The following is an 8,305-nucleotide window of genomic DNA, read 5'->3' as shown; positions in this document are numbered from 1 at the left end:
CCTATGAAACGGCCCACATGGCAAGGAATTGAGTCTCCAGTCAACAGCCAGTGAGGACCTGAGAGCAGCCAACACCCATGTGAGTGAGCTTGGAGCTCCCTGGGCAGGCCTTGACCTGAGACCTCAGCCCTGACCCACACCCTGTGGGCAGCTTCGTGAGAAGCCCTGAGTCAAAGTCACCCAACTTATCCATGCCTCTCTGCTGACCCACAAAAAGTGAGATAAGTTGTAGGGTAATTTATTACACAGAAATAGCTTACTTACTAATAAAGATAATTTGAAACCTATTGAAACATTTCAACATTAATTTCAACTTAAGTACTCAAATTAAGTCCTATAAAAATTTAAAACTCCGAGTCTAGCTAACTCGTTTGAACCCCTAAAACACCTTAAAACACCTTACATAGCAAATATAACACATAAAATTATTACAAAACCTATTGCTATTCTTGTACTTAAACCTATTCTAAAATATAACAGTAGTTTTTAAACTTCATTGTGTATGTTATTCCTATATTTTTTATACTCCTCTAAGGTTATAATTGTACTTTCCAATAGTTGCATTAACAGATCCTTTGATACCTTCCTAGTTTGCAGTAATCTCCCTGGACCGAAAAAGCAAAATATTTCAGGAAATTGTTTATCGAACTGACTTTTAGACTGAGTTTGGAACCTGTTTGCTTTTCCCGGTGATTGAACTCAGGCTGCAGGTCAGTAAGTTAGCTCTTGTTTTAAACTTAATTTATTACAAAAATAGGACATTTGAAATTCTCACCTTTCACATAGGTTTTGGATTTTTATAATCTAATAGCTCCCTTATAAATGATATATTTTTTAAGTCTCACTTAGCTAAGATTTCATTATGTATTTTCCTATCCTTTTCATATATTGCTGTTATCTGTAGCACTATTACAAATTGTGTACGCTTTCTTGTAGTATTTAAATTTTAAGGCCATTTAGAAATTCTAAATCGTAGAAAAGAGTAATCAAAGTCTTACAGTTAGCTCCCTTCTTAAAACATTTGGCTAAATCATCATTTTAAAACACAATATTGAACTCTCTTTTCCTCTTTCTACTTTCTTATTGTGTGTGATCATCCTGTTTTTGGTTCTGCTTTTTCTGGACAATTTCACTTACAATTTCCAGTATTTCCCTTCTTTACTTACACAGTTAAAACAAATACCTCTTTATACTTCATAAACACGTATATTATAAAAGAGGAAACACAATCATATCGATGTATTAACACACAATGAAATTATTAGCTTGTTGAAATATATTTCTGAAATATCTATTAGATTCCTCCTTTCAGATTACAACTACCTATGCCTACGAAGTTTCCTTTCAATTATCATATGAACACTTGTAAAAGTTAATCAACCTTTAAATTTATTTATATATTTATTTATTATTATCATTAATGCTCAACATGTCACAAACTGCCCCTAAAAAGCTTTGCCTTTTTAAACAAAATTTTAAGACAATTTTTTTAGAGTTTTTGGATCACAGCAATATTGAGAGGGAAGTTACAGAGATTTCTCATATAGTCACTGCCTCTCTCCACCCACCACTCCTGACCTTTTTACTGTCTTTGTACTTTTGCCTTTTCCAGAATGTCGATGTACTTTGTCTTAAATGTTTCCTTATTTGCTGATAATAATAAGATATCCCTGCTTCAAATTTAATTTTTCCCTCTGTAAGACATGAAATCAGCTAAATCCCAAAGAGCCCGAGTTCTTCCTCTCCTCCATTAAAAACTTTTAAGGACTTCCTTTTGAACTTAAGATGAACATTCAAAATTACCTCATTATCTGGCCTCTGATCACTTCCTCATCTTCATTTTCTGTCATTCTCCCCACTGCCTATAATCTCCTCCCACACTGGTCTCCTCTGAGGTTTCAAATGCACCAAAATAGGTATTTGATCATAATTTCCATTCTGGAGGATTTTTTTAGTCTAGTGGGAGAAAGTGTTGCAATAAACAGCAACAACAAAAACAGTATCTCCTTGGCATCACTGACACCCAGCACAACACCCAGAAATCGACCTGCAGGTTTGGATTACTTGGATTACTGAGAAGGACAGTCAGAAGAGAACCATTAAAAAATGGCGACGAGGACCCAAGCATTACATTATAATGCACATACACAATTACCTAACATTAGCATTTATCTTCTTAAAAAACAAAAGGCTCAAATAGCAAACATACATTGACTCTATGTCTAATAAAACAAGATGATCTTGCTGTGTTTTCTGCACTGTAATTAATTCACAGACCCGCAGAAAGTAATGATGTCCCGTTGCATTGAAATGCTGGACTCAGTGTTAGAAGTCATTAGGCTTGTTATGAGTATTATTTCGTCTTCATCATGAAAAGGCTTCTAAGTAGTGCTTGTGCATATCAAATGCAAGAAGAAATATTCTGATTCAGAGTAAAGAAAAATATTCTAGGTGCAGTTAAAGTTTGTCATGGACTACCTTGGGGAAAAAATGAGTTACATTTCCAAGGAGGGGTTCAAACATTTTAACCACTTGGCAGGCAAGTTATAGAGAGAAATTTACAAATTGAGTGGATTTTTGGACAAATAAGATCCTGTTCAAACCTATGATTTATGATTCTGTGTCTATAGGTGCTTACCATAGTCATATTTCCTGCCAGCAATTCTGGATTGCCTTTTCTTCTTTTTGTCGGGAGATTTCACCTTTGTGTAAATATCATTCTCAGTCATTTCTGGGGAGAAGAGAAATATATGGAGATAAGATGTGGTTGAAAGAGAACTTTCTCCATAACTTCAAGAAGAAAATCATCACAACTCACACTTCCCCTACAGTATATGAGAAATAGTTCTCTATAGCAATCATATTTGAGGAGATTTTCTTCCTCTTCTATGACAATTCCGTTGAAGGACTAAATTAAGTGTATATTGGAATTTTCCACCATTTGTGGTCTTTTATAGGCTTGAGGGAAGCTGCTGTGTTGATGCTGAATGGGGAATTGTAGGGGAGGAGCAAAACGATAAGGTGTTCAGACAAAAAACAAATTATCATTTTGAAGAGGCTTTCCTACTACGCTCAGAAACAGATTAAAGGAATAGGTCAGAATACGTGAAAGCAGAGCCTTAGGAAAAAGGCAGGCTGAGAAGCTGCAGCTTTGGCTGCCTGAGAGATTCAAGACCCTTTTATGTTTAAACGACAAATCACCACAAAAGGGTTCCTGTTTTGTTTTGTCCTGTTTTGTTTTGTTTTAATCTTAAACTATCTTGTTTTGTAGCACAGCACATTCTCTGTATACTGTGATGCTAGATCATAAGAACACAAATTATACCTCTGTGATGATAAATCCAGAATTATTCTGATTTCTCCATCTTGTTTTTCCCAAGTCCATCCTCAGTTGTCAAACAACCTGCTTATATTTTTAATTCAATGTGAGTTCCCTGTTCTGTGTGATGAGAAACCCATTGAAATTGACAGCAACCATGAGTAGGTGGTTCTTAGACATATATCTGGACATACATAACAAAAAATCCAGAGATCAAGAGACAAAGGGCTGGTCCAACAGCTTAACAGCATCATCAATGCCACTGGCTCTCTAAAGCTTTCAAATCTGCCCTTGGCCATGTTGACAAGCTCATGGTCACCAGATAGTTGCCACAGCTCCAGGCAACTTGTCAGTATCCAAGACAACAAAAAGAGAGTAGAGGCAGTGCAAGCTATCCCAGAAATCCTCTAGCCAACTTTGTCTTAAGTTTCAATGGCCAAAGGTGGGCCACATGGCCATTCTGGCTACAAGTGGAGCTGGGAAAGTGAATAACTTGTGTTAAGACCAAGAGAAACAGTGATTCCAAAGGGCTCATGGGTAGGTCAACAGTCCTTGGCACCCTAGGCTAGGACCAACACAAGGTTTAATGGACATCAACAAATTTTTGAGGACTTACTACTTATACCCCCAAATTAATGTAAAAGTAATGAATGCAAAAGGGCATTTTAATTCTCAGAAAAGGAACTAGGAGCTATATATATCACAGTATATAGTGAATTTTAAAAATCTTTTACTACATTACTTGTTCCGTATTGTTATTCTCTGCAAGTTTACCTGTTGCAATTATCAGTATAAAAAAATAATTTAAAAGCAGAGGAATCTGAATAATTTTTGCCTTTGAGGAAATACAAAAGGTAGAGTTAGAAAGATTCCACCCGAAGCATGTGTCTGGGTTAGTGATACCAAAGGATAGGTAGTAACTAGCAGTAACCTACACAGTAACTAGTCATAACCTATGTTACTATATAGGTAGCAACAACTCTATATGGAAAAGAGAAGAGGGATGAGTCCCAGAAGGGACCTGCAATCAGAGAAGAAAAGAAAAACAGTTTGAGACTGATCAGAAATCTTCGGGTACTTTTTGATCTCTCTACAATATTCATTCTCTCACTGATTCTTTAAACAACTGCTCTTTATTTGCCTACTCTGGCTAAATACTGTGCTGCTTGTCTAAATTCACAGCTCCTCCAGCAATGCCCAATATCCTACCTTCGAGCAGCACTGATAGTCTGTGGAAAGCGATGCACCTGGACTACAATCAGCTTGAATGCACTGACATTTTTCATCTTGTCCAACTGGCAAAATACGTACTCTACTTCCAAACCCAATTGAAGACATTTCTTTGAAAAGTTCTCCCTGTGCCCATGCAGAGTCGACTTCATCCTTCCTATGCGTTCTCAGATCACCTTAATTATGACCCAATTACCTATGTTTCCACATTGCATTTTAATTATTTATAGATATTTCTGTCCCCTGAAGTTTGAGCTTCAAGGGGAAGGGTCTGTGACTTAATTACCTTTAAAGTTTCAGTACCAAGTATAATGCCTTGCAGATAGTGTTTAATAAACGTTGTTGAATAGATGGGAAAAGGCACAAATGAATCCTCTACTGAGGGAGACAGTTATAAACAAGGAAGGCGAAAAAGGAAGAGAAATTAATTCTTTTTAAAGGTATTTATGACAGAACAATTTGATCTCTTTGAATGGCTTTGTTCCTAAATTTAAATACAAAGTGTTTATCTTCAAAAAGTTTTCAACTTTTAAGGGAAAAACAATCTCATGTAGTCATTTGTTTTTATACTTCCTGAAAACAAAATATTCCCTATCTAGATTATTATAGTTTATAACTAAGAGTAAAAGCTAATTAAAAGGGTAAGACAAAACATTCACAAAAAATATTTCTAAAAAAAAAGAGAAAGGTAAACAAATCTTCTCTACTTTTCTCAGTAACTTTTTCCTGTAATTCAGGGGATTCACTCCCCTTTCCTAAAGTTTCCTTACTCTGAGTTTACTCTAGTGTTCTTGAATTTCAAATATCAATCCTTATTAGATAAATTAAGGATGTCAACAAAATCCCAGAAACAGTAGCTGATGACACCTTTGACCTTACCTGAAAATTCCACAGTTTGGTCAGAAATAGAGTTAAGAGGGGTTCACCTTCCCTTCTGAAGGCTGAACAGGAGGAAAAGATCTGATGTCCAGAGCAACTGAAAATATTCTCAGCAGTGAAATAGGAAATCGACATTTTAGAGACATTCTGAAAGTTTCTGTTCCTGTCAGAATTCTTAACTATGTTCACATTTTTTAAAGGACGCTAGCTTCTCTATTCACCTACAGCATGCAAGCCAAAAAAAAAAAAAAAAAACCTATAAAGTAAAGAGTTTTAATTGATAAATAGAGGGAACAAAATAATACTATAGATGAGTAGATAGTTAAAGGAAGGAAGGAAGAAAAGAGAGAGGGAAAATCTTCTGGAAAGGACGCACCATTCTAAATGCCATTAAAAACATTTGTGATTCACGAGAAGAGGTCAATGTGTCAACATACATAGGAATTTGGGAGAAATTGATCTCAACCCTCATGGATGATTTTGAGAGGTTCAAGACTTCAGTGGAGGAAGTAACGGCAGCTGTGGTGGAAATAACAAGAGAACTAGAAGTGGAGCCTGAACATGTGACTGACTCGCTGCAATCTTGTGATAAAACTTTAACGGATGAGTTGCTGCTTCTTAGAAATAAGCAAAGAAAGTGGTTTCCTGAGATGGAATCTACTCCTGGTGAAGATGCAGTGAAGATTTAGAATATTACATAAACTTCATTGATAAAGCAGCAGCAGGATTTGAGAAGATTGACTCCAGTTTTGAAAGAAGTTCTACTGTGGACAAAATGCTATCCAACAGTATTTCATGCTACAGAGAAATTGTTTGTGAAAGGTAGAGTCAACTGATGTGGCAAACTTCACTGCTGTCTCATTTTAAGAAATTGCCACAGTCACCCCCACCTTCAGCAGCCACCACCCTGATCAGTCAGCCATCATCAAACATGGAGGCAAGACCCTCCACCAGCAAAAAGATTACAACTCATGGGAGGTTCATATGATGGTTAGCACTTTTTAGCAGTGAAGCATTTTTTAACTAAGGTATGCACATTGTTTTTTAAGACATAATACTATTGCACACTTAATAGACTACAGTATAGTGTAAACATAACTTTTATATGCATTGGGAAAAAAAATTGTGTGACTCATTTTACGGCAACATTCACTTTATTGCAATGCTGTTTTGATTGCAATGGTCTGGAACCAAACCTGCAATATTTCTGAGGTGTGCCTGTATTATCTCACAGGATGGTTATAAAATGAGAAAGTGAGAAAATATATGTGTATCAATCAGAGTCCAGCAAGGAGAACAAATCTTCCTGAGTTTTTAAAACAGAGGAAATTTTATTCAAGGAACTGATTGAGAACGTGACAAAGCTGCTAACAAACCACTTCAAAATCAATAAGGAAACTCAGAGTTTAGCAATACCAGGAAGCTTCTACTACCCCCTAAACTAGCGTTAAAAGAAAGAGGTGTTTTCCTGGAGTCAGGATCACTGGCTAGAACCATAGAAGAGCTGTCCAATGAGAGGTAGGAACATAGGAGTAATGTAGCTTTTGCTAGAGATACAGCCTAAAGTTAGAGAGGGGTTAAAACTCATCCTCCAATCTCCTATCAGCATCTCCTATTGACAAAGCCCGCCTAGAATCTGGGAGCCCGGTTTTGTGGAACACATGTTGTACACCTTCTCAGATTCTCAGCCTCAGCTTCATGACACCTCTCAGTTCCTAACCATTTGCTTTTACACAGTGGTCCCTGCAATGACCACAAACAGGTGAGACTGCATGTTTCTACTGTCTGAAGTCTACAACTGAAGTATCCAGCTTGGAACACTGTTTCCAGACTCTAGTAAGCATCAAACCAGATATGAGAGCAGGATATGAGAAGCTGTCCACCTTAGAAGTGCAGGTTATTTGGTTTTGCTTGGGATGTATTGATACTGTAACCATTGGGAGGCAAGAGATAGAAGGAAGTTGGCACATAAATTTTTTGTTCACTTCTCCCTTCCACTGACTGTTTACACTTCCAGCGTTTCTTTAGAGCCATGTTCTCCACGGTCAAGTGACCAGCTTTGTCCCTTTGTGGAGCAGTGGCCAGCTCAGTTATGTATCACCTTGTACTTATCTTCCATCCTCCTCCACCTCATTTTCCCTCTCCCTCAGTTTCACTGCCCTGTAAAGCATTGATAGCACTTAAGTTTCGCCTCAGGCTTTGTTTATTTAAAGACACTGGTAGGTGCATCTTGGAGGGGTTCGCTTCCCCACAGTGCAAAGCTGAGCAAGGGAAGAGCAAAGAATAGATCTGAGCACAAACTGAGTGTTCTTTGTCATCCCTATATTCATATTTAAACTTTATATAACAACTTCCTTCTTCCACCTAACACAAAGATGCTCGTTTCTGTAATAGGTCAGGAAACATAAGATGGAGAAGTTATGCTAGCAATGGGGTCCTAGCTCTCTTGCATGCCTAGCATGCCAGGATTCACTAATGGGTAGTTACATGAGTGCAATAGCCCAGAGACCCTAAGGTACAGGAGGACATAATGAAGATAGTCTAATTAAATAAAACTTGTATGGAAAGTAAAGTAGAAAAGGAACAGCTGTGAGTGGTCATTACACTAGATAAGGAATCCCATCTAGTTGAGGCATTAACCTCATGAGGAAAATGAGTGGTAGGAGTAGAAAGTGATAAATACCAACTATGGCTCCATGACCTATCACAGGGATGAGGTTACCAGTAGCTATTTTTATTATGTCTACATGATAAGCAAGTATATCCTTTTTTCTTCTTCCTTTTCCACTGCCATTTGGTATAAGTGATGGTGGAATTTATCATTGTAATTCAGTTTTCCAGACTACGAGGGGCCACATCTAGAGCTGATGGGGAGGA

Source organism: Hippopotamus amphibius, chromosome 12 (genome assembly GCF_030028045.1).
Source record: "Hippopotamus amphibius kiboko isolate mHipAmp2 chromosome 12, mHipAmp2.hap2, whole genome shotgun sequence".
In the NCBI taxonomy this organism is placed as follows: domain Eukaryota; kingdom Metazoa; phylum Chordata; class Mammalia; order Artiodactyla; family Hippopotamidae; genus Hippopotamus; species Hippopotamus amphibius.
Note: the sequence above shows the minus strand (reverse complement) of the source record.